The sequence below is a fragment of the Arachis stenosperma genome, chromosome 10 (assembly GCF_014773155.1).
Source record: "Arachis stenosperma cultivar V10309 chromosome 10, arast.V10309.gnm1.PFL2, whole genome shotgun sequence".
Lineage (NCBI taxonomy): Eukaryota > Viridiplantae > Streptophyta > Magnoliopsida > Fabales > Fabaceae > Arachis > Arachis stenosperma.
In genome coordinates, this window is record NC_080386.1 from 102,523,165 (window position 1) to 102,546,604 (window position 23,440).

Genomic DNA, 23,440 nt, shown 5'->3' on the forward strand with positions numbered 1-23,440 from the left:
ATTTCTAATTTCAAAATCTTTTTCAAAAATCAATTGATTTCTTTTCACTTTGAATTTTCGAAAATTACCAATCAAATTTTCAAAATGTTTTCAAAATCTTTTGATTGAATTTTCGAAAATTCTCTTCCCTCCTTCCCACATCCTTCTATTTATGGAGTACTACTCCTTCTAAATGCACAATTCGAACTCTAACTAATAAAGTTCGAATTCTTCTTCTCCTTCTTCTTTCTATTTCTCTTTTCCTCTGACACTTCAAGGAATCTCTATACTGTAACATAGAGGATTCCATATTTTCTTGTTCTCTTCTCTTTCATATGAGCAGGAGCAGAGACAAAGACATTCTTGTTGAAGCTGATCCTGAACCTGAGAGGACCCTGAAGAGAAAACTAAGAGAAGCCAAAGCACAACTCTCTTTAGAGGACCTAACCGAATTCTTCAAGGAAGAAAGAACACATGGCAGCCGAAAACAACAACAATGCCAACAATGCAAGGAAGGTGCTGGGTGACTTTACTGCACCTACTCCTGATTTCTATGGGAGAAGCATCTCTATCCCTGCCATTGGAGCAAACAACTTTGAGCTTAAGCCTCAATTAGTTTCTCTAATGCAACAGAATTGCAAGTTCCATGGACTTCCAATGGAAGATCCTCATCAGTTTTTAGCTGAATTCTTGCAAATCTGTGACACAGTCAAGACTAATGGGGTTAACCCTGAGGTCTATAGACTGATGCTATTCCCTTTTGGTGTAAGAGACAGAGCTAGAATATGGTTGGATTCTCAACCTAAGGAAAGCCTGGACTCTTGGGAAAAGCTAGTCAATGCCTTCTTGGCAAAGTTCTTCCCACCACAAAGATGGAGTAAGCTTAGAGTGGAAGTCCAAACCTTCAGACAGAAGGATGGAGAATCCCTCTATGAAGCTTGGGAAAGATACAAACAATTAATCAGAAGATGTCCCTCAGACATGCTTTCTGAATGGAGCATCATAGGTATTTTCTATGATGGTCTCTCTGAACTATCCAAGATGTCTCTGGATAGCTCTGCTGGAGGATCTCTTCATCTGAAGAAGACGCCTGCAGAAGCTCAAGAATTGATTGAAATGGTTGCAAATAACCAATTCATGTACGCTTCTGAAAGGAATCCTGTGAACAATGGGACTAGTCAGAAGAAAGGAGTTCTTGAGATTGATACTCTGAATGCCATTTTGGCTCAGAACAAGATATTGACTCAACAAGTCAATTTGATTTCTCAAAGTCTGTCTGGAATGCATAATGCACCAAGCAGTACTAAGGAGGCTTCATCTGAGGAAGAAGCCTATGATCCTGAGAACCCTTCAATGGAAGAGGTGAATTACCTAGGAGAACCCTATGGAAACACCTACAATTCTTCATGGAGAAATCACCCCAATTTCTCATGGAAGAATCAAGAGAGACTTCAACAAGGTTTCAATAATAATGGTGGAAGAAACCGGCTTGGCAATAACAAGCCTTTTCCATCATCTTCTCAGCAACAGACAGAGAGTTCTAAGCAGAATACTTCTGACTTAGCAACAATGGTCTCTGATCTAATAAAGACCACTCAAAGTTTCATGAATGAAACAAGGTCCTCCATCAGAAATTTGGAAGGACAAGTGGGACAGCTGAGCAAGAAAGTTACTGAACTCCCTCCTAGTACTCTCCCAAGTAATACAGAAGAAAATCCAAAAGGAGAGTGCAAAGCCATAGACATGGCCGAATATGGAGAGGAAAGAGAGGAGGAGGACGCCACTGAGGAAGACCTCAGTGGGCGTGTACCAATCTCCTCTGAGTTCCTCAATGAGGAACAATGGGAATCTGAGGCTCAAAATGAGACCATAGAGATTCCATTGGACTTACTTCTGCCATTCATGAGCTCTGATGAGTATTTTTCCTCTGAAGAGGATGAGTATGTCACTGAAGAGCAAGTTGCTAAATACCTTGGAGCAATCATGAAGCTAAATGACAAGTTATTTGGAAATGAGACTTGGGAGGATGAACCTCCCTTGCTCACCAAAGAACTGGATGACTTGTCTAGGCAGAAACTGCCTCAAAAGAGGCAAGATCCTGGGAAGTTTTCTATACCTTGTACCATAGGCACCATGACCTTCAAGAAGGCCTTGTGTGACTTAGGGTCAAGTGTAAACCTCATGCCCCTCTCTGTAATGGAGAAATTAGGGATCTTTGAGGTGCAAGCTGCAAGAATCTCATTAGAGATGGCAGACAATTCAAGAAAACAAGCTCATGGACTTGTAGAGAATGTTTTGGTGAAGATTGAAGACCATTACATCCCTACTGACTTCATAGTCCTAGAGACTGGAAAGTGCATGGATGAATCCATCATCCTTGGCAGACCCTTCCTAGCCACAGCAAGGGCTGTGATTGATGTTGATAGAGGTGAAATGATCATTCAAGTGAATGAAGAATCCTTGGTGTTTAAGGCCCAAGGACATCCCTCTATCATCATGGAGAGGAAGCATGAAGAGCTTCTCTCAAAACAGAGCCAAGCAGAGCCCCCACAGTCAAACTCTAAGTTTGGTGTTGGGAGGCCACAACCAAACTCTAAGTTTGGTGTTGAACCCCCACATTCAAACTCTAAGATTGGTGTTGGGAGGTTCCAACACGGTTCTGAGTATCTCTGAGGCTCCATGAGAGTCCTCTGTCAAGCTAATGACATTAAAGAAGCGCTTGTTGGGAGGCAACCCAATGTTTTATAGTTAACTATTTTCTTTTGTTATTTTATTTTTTTTTGTAGGTTGATGATCATAAGAAGTCACAAAAATAATGAAAAAAGCAAAAACAGAATGAAAAACAGGAAGAAAAACAGCACACCCTGGAGGAAGAAGCTGCTGGCGTTTAAACGCCAGTAAGCCTAGCAGTTGGGCGTTTAACGCCCAGTCTGGCACCATTCTGGGCGTTTAACGCCAGAAAGGGGCACCAGACTGGCGTTAAACGCCAGTAAAGGGCAACAACCTGGCGTTAAACGCCAGGAATGGGCACCAGCCCGGCGTTTAACGCCAGAAATGGCTCAAAACGTGGATTTTGATGCCACTTGGTGCAGGGATGACTTTTTCTTGACACCACAGGATCTGTGGACCCCACAGGACCCCACCATCACTCTCTCTCTTCTTCCCCCACTCACCAATCACCTCAATACCTCTTCCCCAAAAACCCTTCACCTATCAAATCCCATCTTTCTCTTCACCACTCACATCCATCCTTCATAAATCCCCACCAACCTCACCCTTCAAATTCAAACCACTTTCCCACCCAAACCCACCCTCAAATGGCCGAACAACCCTCTCCCTCTCTCCTATATATACCCTTCTTCAACCCTTCATTTTCACACAACCTAAACACCCTTTCTTACCCTTCTTGGCCGAACACATCACCTTCCCCCTCTTCCTCATTTCTTCTTCTTCTACTCTCTTCTTTCTTCTTTTGCTCGAGGACGAGCAAACATTTTAAGTTTGGTGTGGTAAAAGCATTGCTTTTTCATAACCATTATGGCATCCAAGGCCGGAGAAACCTCTAAAAAGAGGAAAGGGAAGGCAAAAGCTTCCACCTCCGAGTCATGGGAGATGGATAGATTCCTCTCAAGGGTGCATCAAGTCCACTTCTATGAAGTTGTGGCCTTGAAGAAGGTGATCCCCGAGGTCCCCTTTTCACTCAAAAAGGGTGAATATCCGGAGATCCGCCATGAGATCCGAAGAAGAGGTTGGGAAGTACTCACCAACCCCATTCAACAAGTCGGAATCTTGATAGTTCAAGAGTTCTATGCCAATGCATGGATCACAAAGAACCATGACCAAAGTGTGAACCCGAATCCAAAGAATTATCTCACTATGGTTCGGGGGAAATACTTGGATTTTAGTCCGGAGAGTGTGAGGGTGGCGTTCAACTTGCCTATGATGCAAGGAGATTAGCATCCTTACACTAGAAGGGTCAACTTTGATCAAAGGTTGGACCAAGTCCTCACAACTATATGTGAAGAGGGCGCACAATGGAGGCAAGATTCAAGAGGAAAGCCGGTTCAATTGAGAAGGCATGACCTCAAGCCCGTGGCTAGAGGATGGTTAGAGTTCATACAACGCTCAATCATTCCCACTAGCAACCAGTCCGAAGTTACCATAGACCGGGCCATCATGATTCATAGCATCATGATTGGAGAAGAAGTAGAAGTTCATGAGGTTATAGCTCAAGAACTCTACAAGGTGGCGGACAAGACCTCCACTTTAGCAAGATTAGCCTTTCCTCATCTCATTTGTCACCTCTGTTATTCAGTTGGAGTTGACATAGAAGGAGATACCCCCATTGATGAGGACAAGCCCATCACCAAGAAAAGGATGGAGTACACAAGAGACCCCTCTCACCATGAGATCCCTGAGATGCCTCAAGGGATGCACTTTCCTCCACAAAATTATTGGGAGCAATTAAACACCTCCCTAGGAGAATTGAGTTCCAACATGGGACAACTAAGGGTGGAGCATCAAGAACACTCCATTCTCCTCCATGAAATTAGAGAAGACCAAAGAATCATGAGGGAGGAGCAACAAAGACAAGGAAGAGACATTGAGGAGCTCAAGCACTCCATAGGATCTTCAAGAGCAAGAAAGAGCCGCCATCACTAAGGTGGACCCGTTCCTTGATTTCCTTGTTCTTTATTCTTCTGTTTTTCGATTTTTATGCTTTATGTTTGTCCATGTTTGTGTCTTGTGATCATTAGTATCTTAGTGTCTATGCCTTAAAGTTATGAATGTCCTATGAATCCATCACCTTTCTTGAATAAAAACGTGCTTAATTGAAAAGGAAAGAATTGCATGAATTCTGAATTTTATAATAGTTCAATTATTTTGATGTGGTGGCAACACTTTTGTTCTTTGAATGTATGCTTGAACAGTGCATATGTCTTTTGAATTTGTGGTTCATGAATGTTGGCTCTTGAAAGAATGATGAAAAAGGAGACATGTTACTGAGGATCTGAAAAATCATTAAAAATGATTCTTGAAGCAAGAAAAAGCAGTGAATACAAAAAAAAAAAAAGGAGAGAAAGAAAAAAAGGAAGCAAACGAAAAAAAAAAAAAGAAAGAAATAAAGTTGTGATCCAAGGCAAATAAGAGTGTGCTTAAGAACCCTGGACACCTCTAATTGGGGACTTTAGCAAAGCTGAGTCACAATCTGAAAAGGTTCACCCAATTATGTGTCTGTGGCATGTATGTATCCGGTGGTAATACTGGAAGACAGAGTGCTTTGGGCCACAGCCAAGACTCAATAAGTAGCTGTGTTCAAGAATCATCATACTTAACTAGGAGAATCAATAACACTATCTGGATTCTAAGTTCCTAAAGAAGCCAATCATTCTGAATTACAAGGGATAGAGTGAGATGCCAAAACTATTCAGAGGCAAAAAGATAAAAGCCCCGCTCATCTAATTAATACTGATCTTCATAGATGTTTTTGGAGTTCATTGCATATTCTCTTCTTTTTATCTTATTTGATTTTCAGTTGCTTGGGGACAAGCAACAATTTAAGTTTGGTGTTGTGATGAGCGGATAATTTGTATACTTTTTGGCATTGTTTTTAGTATGTTTTTGTTATGATTTAGTTAGTTTTTATTATATTTTTATTAGTTTTTAATTAAAATTCACTTTTCTGGACTTTACTATGAGTTTGTGTGTTTTTCTGTGATTTCAGGTATTTTCTGGCTGAAATTGAGGGACCTGAGCAAAAATCTGATCCAGAGACTGAAAAGGACTGCAGATGCTGTTGGATTCTGACCTCCCTGCACTCGAAGTGGATTTTCTGGAGCTACAGAAGCCCAATTGGCGCGCTCTCAACGGCGTTGGAAAGTAGACATCCTGGGCTTTCCAGCAATATATAATAGTCCATACTTTGCCCAAGATTTGATGGCCCAAACCGGCGTTCAAAGTCACCTCAAGAAATTCCAGCGTTAAACGCCGGAACTGGCACCTAATTGGGAGTTAAACGCCCAAACTGGCACTAAAGCTGGCGTTTAACTCCAAGGAGAGTCTCTACACGAAATTTCTTCATTGCTCAGCCCAAGCACACACCAAGTGGGCCCGGAAGTGGATTTTTATGTCATTTACTCATCTATGTACTAGTTTTCTATAAGTATGACCTTTTACTATTGTATAGAAACATCGAGGGAGAGCTTTTGATCATGTTTTGATGATTGAACCCTCTTTGGGAGGCTGGCCATTCGGCCATGCCTAGACCTTATGCTTATGTATTTTCAACGGTGGAGTTTCTACACACCATAGATTAAGGTGTGGAGCTCTGCTGTACCTCGAGTATTAATGCAATTACTATTGTTCTTCCATTCAATTCCGCTTGTTCTTTGTCCAAGATATCACTTGTTCTTCAACATGATGAAGGTGATGATTGACGCCCATCACCATTCTCACCCATGAACAAGGTGACTGACAACCATTCTTGTTCTACAAGCATCTGAGGCTTAGTGAATATCTCTTGGATTCCTGATTGCACGATGCATGGTTGATCGCCTGACAACCGAGTGCTCGCCTGACAAACGAGCCAACCATTCCGTGAGATCAGAGTCTTCGTGGTATAGGCAAGAACTGATGGCGGCATTCAAGAGAATCCGGAAGGTCTAACCTTGTCTGTGGTATTCTGAGTAGGATTCAATGACTGAATGACTGTGACGTGCTTCAAACTCCTAGCAGGCTAGGGCGTTAGTGACAGACGCAAAAGTATCAATGGATATTATTCCGGCCTGACCGAGAACCGACAGCTGAATTCCGCTATGCCGTGACAGGACATATGCAATCGCTTTCACTGAGAGGATGGGAGGTAGCTGCTGACAACAGTGAAACCCTACACAAGCTTGCCATGGAAAGGAGTAAGAAGGATTGGATGAAGGCAGTAGGAAAGCAGAGAGACGGATGGGAAGGCATCTTCATACACTTGTCTGAAGCTCTTACACCAATGATATACATAAGTATCACTATCTTTATCTTCTATATTATTTTCATTCATCATCATATACATTTGAGTTTGCCTGACTAAGATTTACAAGATGACCATAGCTTGCTTCAATGCTAACAATCTCCGTGGGATCGACCCTTACTCACGTAAGGTATTACTTGGACGACCCAGTGCACTTGCTGGTTAGTTGTGCGAAGTTGTGTAATGCCATGGTATTGAGCCACCCAGTTTCTGGAGCCATTACCGGGGATTATGAGAGTTGTGAAAAAGTATTGTTCACAATTTCGCGCACCACTATGCCATACTACGACGTAGTATGCGTCATGGAGAAAGAGTCTCCATGCATGGTCCCTACAGTCTCTAAAGTTTGAGGACCACCAATACTCTGCTATGCAACTCAAGAAAGGGTTCAAGAAGGGAGAGATTACATATTTGGCTCTATTACAAGATGAGTCAACATTCGAAAGAGAAGACGTTCCTCCCAAAATCAAGGAAGTCCTTGAAGAAAATAAGGATGTGATGCCTCCCGAGTTGCCAAAACAACTACCACCTAGGAGGAAGGTAGACCACAAGATTGAATTGGAGTCAGGAGCAAAGCCGTCCGCCTCAACACCTTATAGGATGCCACCGCCAGAACTCGGGGAGTTAAAGAAACAACTCAAGGATTTGCTAGATGATGGGTTCATCTGTCCATCGAAGGAACCGTATGGCGCACCAGTCTTGTTCCAAAAGAAGCATGATCATTCATTGAGACTATGCATCGACTATCGAGCATTGAACAAGAAGGAAAAGTGTTCCTTTGCAAGGGATGAAGTCCACTTCTTGGGACACATCATTAAAGGTGGAACTCTCTGCATGGATCAAGGAAAGGTGAAGGCTATCATACAATGGGAACCTCCAAACAAGGTATCCGAATTGAGGTCATTCCTTGGGTTGGCTAATTAGTATCGGAGGTTTATCAAGGGATACTCCGCCAAGGCTGCACTATTAACTGATCTTCTCAAGAAGAATCGCTCTTGGGAATGGTCAAAAGAGTGTCAAAAGGCTTTTGATGAGTTGAAGGCTGCTATCATAGAAGGATCAGTACTAGCACTATCCGACTACTCAAAGGTGTTTGAAGTCCACACTGATGCTTCTGACTACGCTATTGGAGGAGTTCTGATGCAAGAAAGACATCCTATTGCCTTTGAGAGTCGTAAGTTGAATGATACAGAGAGGTGATACACTGTCCAAGAGAAGGAGATGATTGCGGTGGTGCATTGTCTGAGAACTTGACGTCACTACTTGTTTGGTTCACACTTCATCGTCAAGACAGACAATGTAGCTACAAGCTACTTCCAAACTCAAAAGAAGTTAAGCCCCAAACAAGCTAGGTGGCAAGATTTCTTAGCTGAGTTTTATTTCGAATTTGAATACAAGTCAGGCAAGACTAATGTGGTAGCAGATGCATTGAGTCGCAAGGCTGAGTTGGCAGCCATTTCTATAGTTGAAAGAAATATTGTGCATACCATCAAGGAAGGGTTGCATCACGATCCATTAGCCAAGAAATTGGTGGAGTTGGCTAGAGAAGGTAAGACCAAAAGATTTTGGTTAGAAAATGACCTTCTCTACACAAAAAGGAGAAGACTATACGTTCCTAGGTGGGAAAATTTGAGAAGAAAGTTGGTAAGAGAATGCCATGACACCAAGTGGGCTAGTCACCAAGGTCAGCGAAGGACCTTATCACTCATTAAATCTTCTTATTATTGGCCTCAAATGAGAGATGAAGTGGAGAGCTATGGTAAAATTTTAAAAAATCTACATGTAATTAGTTGAATATAGAATGACTTTGGTATCAACTTTTATATAGATAAAATTGATTGATTGATAGATAGATGGAATGAGTTTTTTAGGTGCTAAATGACTTTTTAACATCTTTTAATCCTAACTATCCATATATGGCTATAATTTGCAGTCTGGATTTGTGCCTCTCGCATTCATATAAGACTACTACTCTTGCTAAATAAATCTCTTATATATGTATATAATCTGGACCACATAACCATATATAGATAGTCAAGATTAAGAATTGTTAAAAAGACCATATGACCAATTAAGAATTCACATGCAACTTTAGTCTTGACCATTGATGTAAAAGATATAACCCAAATTTATTTCTCTCATAAAAGCACTCCTCTCACTTGGACCTCTCCCTATATATAGCGTGAGTTAGTTTAGTAGAATACCAATAGTCACTAAGTGCCACCAGAAGAAAAATTTTCCATCCTAGCAAGATCAACAGCCGCAGCTATTATAAAAACGTTTCATGTTATTTTCAAAACCTTTAACTCCATAGCAGAAATGTTATGAGGTTCTCTAACCTTATTCAGCCGCAGCTATTATAAAAACGTTTCATGTTATTTTCAAAACCTTTAACACCATAGCAGAAATGTTATGAGGTTCTCTAACCTTATTCAGCATTTTGCATCTGATCATGCTCGATAAATTCTAGAGCATCGTGTCACGGTAAATTTTATAAAGTTAAATTTAACAGTGTTTGTATAGTTTTTTGGGGTGTTTGAGAATACTCTAGATAGTTTCGGAACATTCTAAAATGTCCTAGAAGGTTCCGAAATATCCTAGAAGGTTCTAGAAGACTCTGAAAGGTCATAGAGTATTCTAGAAGAGTGTAGATGTATATAGAAGTATAAAGAGTGGTATGGAATAATCTAGAAATATTTAGAAAGTTGTGGTAGGATAGATATTTGTAAAAAAGGTTCTGGATGATTAATCTAGACCGTTGATTAGATTTAATCTTAACCATCCATTGAGGAGGTGGATGACTATAAATAGGAAGTGAGAGTTAGTGTAAGGTGTGTGAATCATTTGTAACCAACACTTGGGTAATAAAGTGTTCTTTCCATCAAAGCTTCCTTTTTCTTGTGTTCTCTTATGTTCTTAGCTTTCTTAACTCAAGAGGTTGAGTAAGTCCGAGTGCCGGCACGGTAGCGTTGGAGTGTATCCAAGGCCGTGACAATTTTGGCATCAGAGCAAGGTTCGAGAGGGAGCACAAGTCGCTTGTGGGTATGGTTTCTAGTATCACCATGGAGCATGTTGAGTCTCAAAGGGGAAGGAATGCTATTCCTTCTCAATGGGTAGGCAAGAAGGTCCGTTCTTCAAGTGAGCCTAGAGGAGAACTAGATTCTTTCAAAGAAAGCATGCTCCAAATCGAAGAGAAGCTTGAGAATTTCTTAAAGCTATTTGAGGAAGTTCGAGTTTGGTTCGAGGAGGCAAAATCTCGACCAACCATTCTAAGGGAGACGACAAAGATTGATCTCCCCAAGTCAAAGGAGTTCAAGGGCGTAAGGGACGCTCGCGAGGTGGAGAACTTCCTATGACAAATAGAGAGGTACTTCGAAGGCCAAGGGATGGTCGAAGAAGCAATAAAGGTACTGGTGGACGAAATTGTGATCACTATTCTTTGATTTGCATTCATTGTAAAATTGTGGAATTTAGGTATTTGGCACGAGTGGACACAACTCCGTTCAACTAACCAGCAAGTGTACTGGGTCGTCCAAGTAATAAACCTTACGCGAGTAAGGGTCGATCCCACAGAGATTGTTGGTATGAAGCAAGCTATGGTCACCTTGTAGATCTCAGTTAGTGATTGGAATCATAGAGTCAAATGGAATTAAATTGGATAAATAAAATAAATAAAAGGGATAAGAATACTTATGCAGATTCATTGGTAGGAATTTCAGATAAGCATATGGAGATACTGTATGGCTCAAGGACGCCTGCTCTCCCACTGCTTCAACTCAATCCTTCTTACTCCTTTCCATGGCAAGCTGTATGTAGGGCATCACCGTTGTCAATGGCTACATCCCATCCTCTCAGTGAAAACGTTCCTATGCTCTGTCACAGCACGGCTAATCATCTGTCGGTTCTCAATCAGGTTGGAATAGAATCCCTTGATTCTTTTGCGCTTGTCATCACGCCCAGCCTTCAGGAGTTTGAAGCTCGTCACAGTCATTCAATCATAGAGTCCTACTCGGAATACCACAGACAAGGTTTAGACCTTCCGGATCCTCATGAATGCCGCCATCTATCTAACTTATACCACGAAGATTCTGTTGGGGATTCTAAGAGATACACATTCAAGCTCTTGTTGCATGTAGAACGGAAGTGGTTGTCAATCACGTGCGTTCATAAGTGAGAATGATAATGAGGGTTACTTATCATCACATTCATCATGTTCTTGGGTACGAATGAATATCTTGGAATAAGAATAAAAGAGAATTGAATAAAAGACAATGGAATTGCATTAATACTTGAGGTACAGCAGAGCTCCACACCCTTAATCTATGGTGTGCAGAAACTCCACCGTTGAAAATACATAAGTAAAGGGTTCAGGCATGGCCGAATGGCCAGCCCCCATGTGGTCACAAGACCGAATGATCAAAGACATCTAATACAATAGATAAATGTTCTATTTATAATAAACTAGCTCCTAGGGTTTACATGAGTAAGTAATTGATGCATAAATCCACTTCCGGGGCCCACTTGGTGTATGTTTGGGCTGAGCTTGATTAATCCACGAGCTGAGGCTTCTCTTGGAGTTGAACTCCGAGTTATGACTTGTTTTGGGCGTTCAACTCCGGATCATGACGTTTTTCTGGCGTTTAACTCCAGACAGCAGCATGAACTTGGCGTTCAACGCCAAGTTACGTCGTCAATTTCCGAATAAAGTATAGACTATTATATATTGCTGGAAAGCCCTGGATGTCTACTTTCCAACGCCGTTGAGAGCGCGCCAATTGGAGTTCTGTAGCTCCAGAAAATCCATTTCGAGTGCAGGGAGGTCAGATTCCAACAGCATCAGCAGTCCTTTTGTCAGCCTTTTTCAGAGTTTTGCTCAAGTCCCTCAATTTCAGCCAGAATTTACCTGAAATCACAGAAAAACACACAAACTCATAGTAAAGTCCAGAAATGTGAATTTAACATAAAAACTGATGAAAACATCCCTAAAAGTAGCTCAAACTTACTAAAAACTATCTAAAAACAATGCCAAAAAGCGTATAAATTATCCGCTCATCACAACACCAAACTTAAATTGTTGCTTGTCCCCAAGCAACTGAAAATCAAATAGGATAAAAGAAGAGAATATACTATAAATTCCAGAATATCAAATGAATATTAATTATAATTAGATGAGCGGGACTTGTAGCTTTTTGCTTCTGAACAGTTTTGGCATCTCACTTTTTCCTTTGTAGTTTAGAGTGATTGGCGTCTCTGGGAACTTAGAATTTCGGATAGTGTTATTGACTTTCCTAGTTAAACATGTTGATTCTTGAACACAGCTACTTATGAGTCTTGGCCGTGGCCCTAAGCACTTTGTTTTCCAGTATTACCACCGGATACATAAATGCCACAGACACATGACTGGGTGAACCTTTTCAGATTGTGACTCAGCTTTGCTAGAGTCCCCAGTTAGTGGTGTCCAGAGCTCTTAAGCACACTCTTTTTTGCTTTGGATCACGACTTTAACCACTCAGTCTCAAGCTTTTCACTTGGACCTTCATGACACAAGCACATGGTTAGGGACAGCTTGATTTAGCCGCTTAGGCCTGGATTTAATTTCCTTGGGCCCTCCTATCCATTGATGCTCAAAGCCTTGGATCCTTTTTACCCTTGCCTTTTTGTTTTAAGGGCTATTTGGCTTTTTCTACTGCTCCTTCTTTTTCTTTCTCAATTTTTCGCCATTTTTTTTCACAAGCTTTTGCTTTTTCACTGCTTTTTCTTACTTCAAGAATCAATTTCATGATTTTTTTCAGATCATCAATAACATTTCTCTTTGTTCATCATTCTTTCAAGAACCAACAATTTTAACACTCATAAACAACAATATCAAAAGACATATGCACTGTTCAATCATTCATTCAGAAAACAAAAAGTATTGTCACCACATCAATATAATTAAATTAAATTCAAGGATAAATTCGAAATTTATGTACTTCTTGTTCTTTTGAATTAAAACATTTTTCATTTAAGAGAGGTGAAGGATTCATGGAATTATTCATAATCTTTAAGGCATAGTTACTACATACTAATGATCATGAAGTAGATAAACATATAAAAAAAATGAAAAGCAGGAAAAAAAATTTTAGAACAAGGAATGAGTCCACCTGAGTGAGGGTGGCGCCTTCTTGAAGATCCAATGGTACTTTTTGAGCTCCTTTATGTCTCTTCCTTGCTTCTGTTGCATGATCCCTAGTGATTTTGGTGTTTTTATCATTATTTGCTCCCAATAGTTGTGTGGAGGATAATTTATCCCCTGAGGTATCTCAGGGATCTCTTGATTTGCAGCCACATGTTCTACCACTGAGCTATGACGGCTTATATTAGTCTTTCCATCTCCCATGACTCAGAGGTGGAAGCTTTTGTCTTTTTCCTTGTTCCTGCTCATATAGGGAAGAAGAGAACAAGAAAAGAAAGTGGAATCATCTATGTCACAGTATAGAGATTCCTTTATGTTAGTAGAAGAAGAAAGGGAAGAAGAGTGAAGAAGAATGGGTAAGGATAGAGGTGGTGATTTGAGATGAAGAGAAGTGAAGAGAAGTGTTAGTAAATAAATAAATAAATAGAAGAAGAGGAGAGATAGAAAATTTTCGAAAATGATTTTGAAAAAGTGGTTAGTGATTTTTGAAAATTAAAGATAAAATATAATTAAAATTAAAATTTAAAACAATTAAAAAGAATTTTTGAAAAAGAGATGAGATATTTTCGAAAATTAGAGAAGGATAGGTAGTTAGTTGGTTTTGAAAAAGAAAAAAAACAAACAAAAAGTTAAATAGTTAGTTGATTGAAAAAGATTTGAAATCAAATTTTGAAAAAGATAAGAAGATAAGAAGTTAGATAAAAGATTTGAAATCAAATTTTGAAAAAGATAAAGTTTTTGAAAAAGATAAGATAAAAAGATAAAAAGATTTTTAAGAAAAAGATATTTTGAAAAAGATTTAATTTTTAAAATTACTTAACTAACAAGAAACTACAAGATAAGATTCTAGTACTTAAAGATTGAACCTTTCTTAACAAGAAAGTAACAAACTTCAAATTTTTGAACCAATCACATTACTTGTTAGTTAATTTTCGAAAATTAGATATAAAAGATAAGAAAAAGATTTTGAAAATATTTTGAAAAAGATTTTTTTTGAAATTTTCGAAAATTATAAAAAAAATGAAAAAGATATGATTTTTGAAAAAGATTTTGAAAAGATAAGATTTTTAAAATTTGAAATTTTGACTTGACTTGTAAGAAACAACTACTTTTGAAAATTTTTGACCAAGTCAACCCAAAATTTCGAAAATTTGGAGGGAAATAAGGAAAAGATATTTTTTTGATTTTTAAATTTTTAAAGAAAAACACAAAAATGACCCAAAACATGAAAATTTTGGATCAAGACACAAGATGCATGCAAGAATGCTATGAATGTCAAGATGAACACCAAGAACACTATGAAGATCATGATGAACATCAAGAACATAATTTTGAAAAATTTTTGATGCAAAGAAAACATGCAAGACACCAAACTTAGAAATTTTTAATGCATGGAAATTATGGATGCAAAGATGCACATGAAAAACAACAAACAACACAAAACAAGAAATCATCAAGATCAAACAAGAAGTCTTGTCAAGAACAACTTGAAGATCATGAAGAACACTATGAATGCATGAGATTTTCGAAAAATGCAAGAAAAATTTTTAAAAGCATGCAATTGACACCAAACTTAAAAATTAACACAAGACTCAAACAAGAAACACAAAATATTTTTGATTTTTATGATTTTCTAATTTTTTTGTATTTTTATTAATTTTTTTTCGAAAATATTCTTTGAAAAAAATGGAAATTAAAGAAAAATTTTTGAAAACTTTTTGAAAAGAAAATTACCTAATCTGAGCAACAAGATGAACCGTCAGTTGTCCATACTCGAACAATCCCCGGCAACGGCGCCAAAAACTTGGTGGACGAAATTGTGATCACTATTCTTTGATTTGCATTCATTGTAAAATTGTGGAATTTAGGTATTTGGCACGAGTGGACACAACTCCGTTCAACTAACCAGCAAGTGTACTGGGTCGTCCAAGTAATAAACCTTACGCGAGTAAGGGTCGATCCCACAGAGATTGTTGGTATGAAGCAAGCTATGGTCACCTTGTAGATCTCAGTTAGTGATTGGAATCATAGAGTCAAATGGAATTAAATTGGATAAATAAAATAAATAAAAGGGATAAGAATACTTATGCAGATTCATTGGTAGGAATTTCAGATAAGCATATGGAGATACTGTATGGCTCAAGGACGCCTGCTCTCCCACTGCTTCAACTCAATCCTTCTTACTCCTTTCCATGGCAAGCTGTATGTAGGGCATCACCGTTGTCAATGGCTACATCCCATCCTCTCAGTGAAAACGTTCCTATGCTCTGTCACAGCACGGCTAATCATCTGTCGGTTCTCAATCAGGTTGGAATAGAATCCCTTGATTCTTTTGCGCTTGTCATCACGCCCAGCCTTCAGGAGTTTGAAGCTCGTCACAGTCATTCAATCATAGAGTCCTACTCGGAATACCACAGACAAGGTTTAGACCTTCCGGATCCTCATGAATGCCGCCATCTATCTAACTTATACCACGAAGATTCTGTTGGGGATTCTAAGAGATACACATTCAAGCTCTTGTTGCATGTAGAACGGAAGTGGTTGTCAATCACGTGCGTTCATAAGTGAGAATGATAATGAGGGTTACTTATCATCACATTCATCATGTTCTTGGGTACGAATGAATATCTTGGAATAAGAATAAAAGAGAATTGAATAAAAGACAATGGAATTGCATTAATACTTGAGGTACAGCAGAGCTCCACACCCTTAATCTATGGTGTGCAGAAACTCCACCGTTGAAAATACATAAGTAAAGGGTTCAGGCATGGCCGAATGGCCAGCCCCCATGTGGTCACAAGACCGAATGATCAAAGACATCTAATACAATAGATAAATGTTCTATTTATAATAAACTAGCTCCTAGGGTTTACATGAGTAAGTAATTGATGCATAAATCCACTTCCGGGGCCCACTTGGTGTATGTTTGGGCTGAGCTTGATTAATCCACGAGCTGAGGCTTCTCTTGGAGTTGAACTCCGAGTTATGACGTGTTTTGGGCGTTCAACTCCGGATCATGACGTTTTTCTGGCGTTTAACTCCAGACAGCAGCATGAACTTGGCGTTCAACGCCAAGTTACATCGTCAATTTCCGAATAAAGTATAGACTATTATATATTGCTGGAAAGCCCTGGATGTCTACTTTCCAACGCCGTTGAGAGCGCGCCAATTGGAGTTCTGTAGCTCCAGAAAATTTATTTCGAGTGCAGGGAGGTCAGATTCCAACAGCATCAGCAGTCCTTTTGTCAGCCTTTTTCAGAGTTTTGCTCAAGTCCCTCAATTTCAGCCAGAATTTACCTGAAATCACAGAAAAACACACAAACTCATAGTAAAGTCCATAAATGTGAATTTAACATAAAAACTGATGAAAACATCCCTAAAAGTAGCTCAAACTTACTAAAAACTATCTAAAAACAATGCCAAAAAGCGTATAAATTATCCGCTCATCAGGTACACACTACAGCTCTCTACTTTTCTGATAATGCTACCTTGTGGTGGAGGAGAAAGTGCATAGATATGGAAAAGGGTACTTGCAACATAGCCACATGGGAAGATTTCAAAAGGGAGTTGAAAAGACAATTCTTCCCTGAGAATGTGGTTTATGAAGCAAGGAAGAAGTTGAGGGAGTTGAAGCACAAGAGTACGAATAGAAACTATGTAAAGGAGTTCACTACTCTCACACTTCAAATCCCCAACTTAGCATCAGAGGATGCATTGTTCTTCTTCGTTGATGGACTCCAACTTTGGGCAAACAAGAACTACAAAGAAGGAATGTTAAGGATGTCGATGAGGCCATCGTGGTGGCCGAATCACTCACTGAGTATCATAGGGGAGACTCTAAACCCAAGCCTTCCTCCAAGCCTAGTTATGCTAAAGGTGGGAGAGATAAGGAGAAGAGTTTCTCAACCAAGAAGGAAGGAAAATACTCTTCAAAGAAAGGGTACGGAGAAAAGAAGAAGGTTTTCGTGCCCAAAGGAGGATGCTTCGTGTGCAAGGGACCACACCAAATGAAGGATTGTCCCAAGCTAGGGACTCTGGCATCTATCGCCGAGGAACGAGAAGCTCAAACTCAAGTAACTGAGTGTGTTGGATCTATCCAACACATAAATGCTGTGAAGGACAAAGAGGCAAGCACTGCAGAAAAGAAAGGCTTGATGTATGTCAAAACCTTTATCAATGAAAAATCTGTCATGGCTATGATCGACACTGGTGCTACACACAACTTCATCACGCCTGATGAAGCAAAGAGGCATAGGTTGAAGATCACCAAAAAAATGGCTGGTTCAAACATGTGAACACCAAAGGTGAACCCCTTAAGGGAGTAGAAAAAGGGGTTGAGATGACTCTTGGTTCTTGGAAGGGCTTTGTAGATTTCTCAGTAGCACCCATGGATGATTTTAAAATAGTCATCGGGTTTGATTTGTAAAGGAAGGCAAATATAATACCTATGCCATACTACAACGTAGTATGCGTCATGGAGAAAGAGTCTCCATGCATGGTCCCTACAGTCTCTAAAGTTTGAGGACCACCAATACTTTGCTATGCAACTCAAGAAAGGGTTCAAGAAGGGAGAGATTACATATTTGGCTCTATTACAAGATGAGTCAACATTCGAAAGAGAAGACGTTCCTCCCAAAATCAAGGAAGTCCTTGAAGAAAATAAGGATGTGATGCCTCCCGAGTTGCTAAAACAACTACCACCTAGGAGGAAGGTAGACCACAAGATTGAATTGGAGTCAGGAGCAAAGCCGCCCGCCTCAACACCTTATAGGATGCCACCGCCAAAACTCGGGGAGTTGAAGAAACAACTCAAGGATTTGCTAGATGATGGGTTCATCTGTCCATCGAAGGAACCGTATGGCGCACCAGTCTTGTTCCAAAAGAAGCATGATCATTCATTGAGACTATGCATCGACTATCGAGCATTGAACAAGAAGGAAAAGTGTTCCTTTGCAATGGATGAAGTCCACTTCTTGGGACACATCATTAAAGGTGGAATTCTCTGCATGGATCAAGGAAAGGTGAAGGCTATCAAACAATGGAAACCTCCAAACAAGGTATCTGAATTGAGGTCATTCCTTGGGTTAGCTAATTACTATCGGAGGTTTATCAAGGGATACTCTGCCAAGGCTGCACCATTAACTGATCTTCTCAAGAAGAATCGCTCTTGGGAATGGTCAAAAGAGTGTCAAAAGGCTTTTGATGAGTTGAAGGCTGCTATCATAGAAGGATCAGTACTAGCACTATCCGACTACTCAAAGGTGTTTGAAGTCCACACTGATGCTTCTGACTACGTTATTGGAGGAGTTCTGATGCAAGAAAGACATCCTATTGCCTTTGAGAGTCGTAAGTTGAATGATACAGAGAGGCAATACACTGTCCAAGAGAAGGAGATGATTGCGGTGGTACATTGTCTGAGAACTTGACGTCACTACTTGTTTGGTTCACACTTCATCGTCAAGACAGACAATGTAGCTACAAGCTACTTCCAAACTCAAAAGAAGTTAAGCCCCAAACAAGCTAGGTGGCAAGATTTCTTAGCTGAGTTTTATTTCGAATTTGAATACAAGTCAGGCAAGACTAATGTGGTAGCAGATGCATTGAGTCGCAAGGCTGAGTTGGCAGCCATTTCTATGGTTGAAAGAAATATTGTGCATACCATCAAGGAAGGGTTGCATCACGATCCATTAGCCAAGAAGTTGGTGGAATTGGCTAGAGAAGGTAAGAGCAAAAGATTTTGGTTAGAAAATGACCTTCTCTACACAAAAAGGAGAAGACTATACATTCCTAGGTGGGAAAATCTGAGAAGAAAGTTGGTAAGAGAATGCCATGACACCAAGTGGGCTAGTCACCAAGGTCAGCGAAGGACCTTATCACTCATTAAATCTTCTTATTATTGGCCTCAAATGAGAGATGAAGTGGAGAGCTATGTTAAGACTTGTCTTGTGTGCCAACAATATAATATTGAAACAAGACACCAAGTGGGTTGTTGGAACCTCTGCCTCCATCAGGGCGACCGTGGAAAAGTGTCTCTCTAGATTTCATCTCCGTCTTACCGAAATCCGAGGGGTTTAGATCAATTCTCGTGGTAGTGGATCGATTTTCAAAGTATGCTACCTTTATACCCGTCCCTACTGACTGCACTGCAGAGGAAGCAGCACGGCTATTCTTCAAGAATGTGGTGAAATACTGGGGATTGCCTAAGAGCATCATTAGTGATCGAGATCCATGCTTCACTGGACGACTATAGACAGAGCTATTCAAACTTCTTGGGTCGGAGTTTCATTTCTCAACAAGCTTCCATCCTCAAACCGATGGGCAGATTAAGAGAGTGAATCCCTTACTTGAGTGTTACTTGAGGTATTTTGTAAGCGCTAATCAGAAGGATTGGATAAAACTCCTAGACATTGCTCAGTTCTCATACAATCTACAAAGGAGTGAGTCTACAGGGAAGAGCCCATTCGAGATTGTGACTGGACAACAGCCGCTTACACCTCACTCTTTTTCTTCCTCTTACTCAAGGAAGAGCCCTGGAGCTTATCATATGATTAAGTCATGGGAAGAACAAGCAAATGTTACTCATTCTTACCTCGACAAAGCTGGAAAGAGGATGAAGAAATGAGCAAATAAAAAGAGGAGGCATGCAAGCTATCAAGTGGGAGATAAGGTAATGATTAAACTTCTTCCACAATAATTCAAAGCCTTTTGCAAGGTTCATAAGGGTTTAATCCGTAAATACAAAGGGCCATTTGAGATCATTGGACATGTTGGGGAGGTTGCTTACAAAGTACAACTCCCTCACTCTATGAAGATACACCCGGTCTTCCATGTGAGTATGCTTAAACTATATCATGAAGACTAAGATGAACCGAGTAGAGGTAACTCGAGTCGTGCTCCGCCCGTGGTGATTAGATCCTTTGATAAAGAAATCAAAGAGATCTTAGCTAATCGCACCGTGCGACGAAGAGGAGTACCACCAAGTATCCAATACTTGATCAAGTGGAAAGGACTCCCGATAACCGAAGCTAGCTGGAAAACTCGTGAAGATTTGTGGCAATTCCAATAACACCTACGGCACTATCATGAACAGAACGCGACGAGGACATCTGCGTATTAGGTGGGGAAGAATGTCACGGTAAATTTTAAAAGGTTAAATTTAACAGTGTTTGTATAATTTTTTGGAGTATTTAAGAATACTCTATATGATTCCGGAATATTCTAGAATGTCCTAGAAGGTCCCGGAATATCCTAGAAGGTTCTAGAAGACTCTGGAAGGTCAGAGAGTATTCTAGAAGAGTGTAGATGTATATAGAAGTATAAAGAGTGGTATGGAATAATCTCGAAACATTTAGAAAGTTGTGGTAGGATAGATATTTGTAAAGAAGGTTCTGGATGATTAATCTGGACCGTTGATTAGATTTAATCTTAACAATCGATTGAGGAGGTGGATGGCTATAAATAGAAGGTGAGAGTTAGTGTAAGCTGTGTGAATCATTTGTAACCAACACTTGGGTAATAAAGTGTTCTTTTCACCAAAGATTCATTTCTCTTGTGTTCTTTTATGTTTTTAGCTTTTTTGCTAAGTATTGAGGATTAGGCTGACTTGATCTTAGCTCAAGAGGTTGAAAAAGTCTGAGTGTCGGTACGGTAGCGTTGGAGTGTGTCCAAAAACGTGACAATCGTCCTTGGATACAACATTAACACGGCTAACCCGGCTTTTATGCGTTACTCCATAGATCTTGTCAGCAACTTTCACAAGCTCTGGGCGGAATGTTGTTGTGATAAATTGTGTGGTTGAAAAGTCTGCCAGACGGCAGATCATATCTACGGAAGTTAAGGATCCCAAGACAACAATATAAAATGGAATCTTGATATCAGTCAATAAGGCAAGCATAATAATTGTTGAATTTAAATATCACCAAAAGCCCATATCTGAATCTAAACATTTCCCAACTGCCTCCTCCAAAGCACTTTGATTGCAAGCATGGATAAATTTGAACTTTATATTATATATCTTCAATAAAAAAAAAATCATATTTTGAAACAAAAATGTAATTTACGAAGAAATAAAGCCTCACCAATGCAACAAGACCAAGGCTAAAATAGACTTCTCCAAATGAAAGATGAAGCACTGTCCTTTGAAATTCACTTGAAATTGTATTTCTCATGTAAAACTGTAAATTTTAATGTATATGTACCTGCATTTCCCTCTACTAGAAGCACTTAATGCAAGAACCTAACCTGTATCTTGGTGCTTAGGTACTCAGCAATACTTAAGAGAGAAAACAAACATGAAGGTTTTTCCCTGGCCTTTTGAGATGAACCTTAAATGAAAGAAGGGAACATGATAAATATGTTGGAATAATAAAAATTGTTTGAACTATTTTGGATATCAAGAAAAACGTATTGTGTCATTTGATTGATGAATCTCACCTAGTAGGATAAGTCTTTTTAGCTGTCAAAGAACCATGCAAGTAACAGCTTTAGTATTTAGAGAAGATGGTCACAAGATGACTATTATATTATTTACGGTGACAGTGAAGGGGACCATGGACGTGAAGGCTCTGGCTGCGAATCTAACGGAGAAGCTCAAGAGGAAGGTGGAGGTGGTCCCACCTAAGAAACCAGACAACAAGGAGAACAATGGTGGTGGTGGTGGCGGTGATGGCAAGAACAAGGGAGGCGGTGGTGGTGGTGGTAATAATAATAATGAAGAAATGATGATGATGGAGCAGAATATAGAATGGAGTATATGGCAGCTCCACATGTTCTATTTCCATCTGCATATGGATATGGATATGCTCCTGTTATGCATCCACATCATCATGGCGGTTACAGCTATATGCCTGTGTATACGTACCCGGAGCAGTTTCACTTGCATGCACCACCACCACCACCTCAGATCTTCAGTGATGAGAACCCACATGCTTGCTCTCTCATGTGATCATCCTCATCGTCATCATGGTTATCATCATGCTCTTTAGGGATACCCAATAGAGACACTCTATTTTCCTTTTCCACGGAAGCTTTTTTTTTTTTTTTTTTTAATGCTTGTGACTTGTGATTAAAAGTAACTAATACTCCAAATCAGGATTTGTTATTAGCTATAATGCCATTGTAAATGACAAAAAAAATTGGAATCTCTCCCCACTTTCACAGCTGTTTAATTTGTTTAGACAATGTAAATTGGTTAAAAATATATATATTATATGTGGAATCAAATCAATGTATGTGGAAGCTAACGAACCTGGCTTCTGGGTAGTGGCCCCTGGCCCCAAAGGATGATGGTATAGGACAAATTGTGAAAGCTAAATAGCAAGGACAACCAAGAAACTTGTAGGAATTAAGGAACTTGCAATACGGGTTGTGGATTCAATCAATGTATGAAAAAAAGCCTGTCCAATCTATTATGTTAAAACCGTGTAACATCCAAAGTTTAATGTCACTTTTCTTTTGCATAAGATCATTGGAGTCTACTATTATACATTGATTTTAAATCAAAAATACTTTGAGAGGGAGCGAATGACATTTTATACCAAATTGGAAGGTAGAAATCAAAAACATTTATGAAGATAGTCCTAGTTCCAAAAGTATTTACTCACACTTTCTTAATTATTATACAAATTAGAAAATAAAATCTTTCAAAATACTACTATCTTTCATAAAGAGAAGTCAGTGTCACTTAAATAAATAGAAAAGAGGTACAATGATTTTTGTCAAACTGTACAATGATTTTTGTCAAATTTCAGAGGAAATCAATATAAATTGCCATTTAAAAAAAAAATCATTTCAGAGGCAAAAAGGAATGAAATACAATGCTCATCCTTTAATCTGGAAGTTAAAAATTTCCATGCTAAGTATACCTACCTAACATCACTAATTTCAATTAGCAACCTTACAAATATATCATTTTCCCTCTCACTTCTTAATTCTTGATAAGTCTGGTCAACTCTATGATTTTTGTCTAACATATTTTCATGAAAGACTCGATAAAACTATAGAGTTGTGCAGGATAAGCACAGTAAAGTGTAAACACTAAAACTTTGTATGATGGACCTGTTATGATATATATATTTTCCATTGTAGGTATCATTATCTATTTTTGTTTGGACATAAACTTTTTGTGAGTGATGTAGCTACTACAGTATATGCATGCCAAATGAAAGTGGCAGCCCAAAATACAGAACTAAGTGACAAAAATGACAGCATCTAGTACACGTTATTCTGATTTACATTTACTATCAATATAAAAGCAGAAGATACGTGTA

At 39.3% G+C, this 23,440-nt stretch overlaps 1 non-coding gene and 1 pseudogene across 1 annotated transcript; one reads left to right on the forward strand and one right to left on the reverse strand.

The window, feature by feature from the left end:
• Nucleotides 1-858: 858 nt before the first annotated feature.
• On the reverse strand, nucleotides 859-966 carry LOC130959105 (small nucleolar RNA R71). The gene has a single exon (XR_009078200.1). It is a non-coding gene; the product is annotated as a small nucleolar RNA R71 (small nucleolar RNA).
• Nucleotides 967-21,640: 20,674 nt separating this feature from the next.
• Nucleotides 21,641-22,116, forward strand: LOC130957407 (heavy metal-associated isoprenylated plant protein 3-like; annotated as a pseudogene).
• Nucleotides 22,117-23,440: the final 1,324 nt, after the last annotated feature.